This window comes from Pinus tabuliformis, chromosome 1_1 (genome assembly GCF_031772625.1).
Source record: "Pinus tabuliformis cultivar Carrire ecotype Pingquan chromosome 1_1, CPIR1, whole genome shotgun sequence".
Lineage (NCBI taxonomy): Eukaryota > Viridiplantae > Streptophyta > Pinopsida > Pinales > Pinaceae > Pinus > Pinus tabuliformis.
The window spans coordinates 465,978,518-465,980,325 of record NC_142297.1 but is presented as its reverse complement, the minus strand read 5'-3'; positions in this window follow the sequence as shown (position 1 = coordinate 465,980,325).

Below are 1,808 nucleotides of genomic sequence, written 5' to 3'. Positions count from 1 at the left end.
CAGGATGTCTGCAGGGGTTTCTACAGGATGTTCAGAGATTTCTACAGGATGTTCTGGAAAGAGGATTTTGGAGAATGGATGGAGGGAAAAAGGTGGAGGAACGAGTATGGAGGTGAAATAGGGGTCTGGAGTGGCCTAGGAACTGATGGATAGAGTTGATGAGAGGGTGTGGAGGTCTAGCTTGCATCAAAGAAGGTTTAGGCAATGGAAAAGCAAGAAGGTAGGGTTACGTGGAAAAAGAGCAGATGGGAGATGAGGAAACAAACTTGGTGATGGAGGAACTGATCTGGATGAGGCTCAGATGAACGAGGAGGTGATGAAGGTGCCCTGCATAGTTTTTCCAACTGAACCAACAAAGACATGCAAGAAAACAAAGATCTAGTTATGCTACCCTAATATGATCTAGCTAACAGTAGCACGAATGGACAACAGCTTTATTTGCAAGGAAACCATGTACAACACGTGAGAAAGAACAGTCCAAAAGATATGAATGCATGACTAAATCCTACCACTCTATTCCAACCATAAAAAGCTACTTTAACCATCAAAAGAAATCTAAATAACAAAGAAAGATCTAAATCTAGATAGCAGATTTTATTTCAAGAACACAACAAAACACATAAAGATAAACAAGGGAGGTACTGGGCACTTGATATGGGCCCAACCCCAAGAGCTACAGCCTCCCAAGAGAGATTTAGAGCTGGTGCAAATCTGGATTCATCTTTATTAAACAAGAATGAAGAGTTACATCAAAACTGTCCACAAGGAGAGCTTGAGAATGAGCTGACAGCAAAACTAATCTATTGCATAAAAATCGAACTACAAACTAGCTAACTAATGGCTAAACAAAATGACTAACTAGCTAACAAAAATGACTAACCACTAGCTCCCCAAAATGACTAACTGAAATGAGGTCTTAAGCCCTCTTATTTATACAATTTGAGGACCCAACAGTCCTCCTAAAATTTAGGGACTTGGCTGCCCAAGACTTGTAGTTAACAACAGTCCTACTTGACTTGCTTGGCTGCCCTTGTGCTCATTGATTTGGTGGCCTTTGAACTCCGAGCTGATGGTGGAGAATTTGAGGTAAGGGCCCATAAATGAAGGGGACACCTTCCTACAAATCCTCTAGCTTGTTCTCCCACGAATTTGGCTGCCAAGTGCTCATTAAGACCTTCAATTTTGTCTCCAAGTTGACCAAAAAGGCTACACAAAGCACCCATTAGACTTGTTGGCATAATGACTAACCAAATTCACTCTATTAACATAAATATAATAAAAAACATGCAATAAACCAATGAGAATGGTGGATTAAGTCAAATTAGGAGGTTGAATGAGCCCAAATAATTGTCCATTTTTGGGGCTCATCATCACCCCCTACTGAAAATGTTGCTCATCCTCTGAGCAACCAATCTCTCTCCTCATCTTTGATGGCCCTGGTGGATTCTTTGGCTAACATCTCAGCTGATTTCTCCTTTGGCTTCCCTCTTTTCAAACTTCTTGTAGAAACAGTTCTCTGTCTTCTTGTAGAAACAGTCTGCTAACTGTTCTCTGTCTTCCTGTAGAAACAGTCTTCACTGTTTTGGCCTGCTTGGCTGAGGGTGCCTTCTCCTTTCAGCTTTGCTGTGGCAGCCTTCATCTTCTCCCCCTTTCTACTCTTCCCACTGTCTGCTCCTTTTCCTAGAGAATTCTCAGCCTTGGTATGATTGTGTAAGTATATTTAATATGATGGTTGAAATGGTGGTGAAAGGAGATAAAACCCATGGAGAATGGAAGAGAAGAGTGGTTGCACGCCTCCTCAACAGACT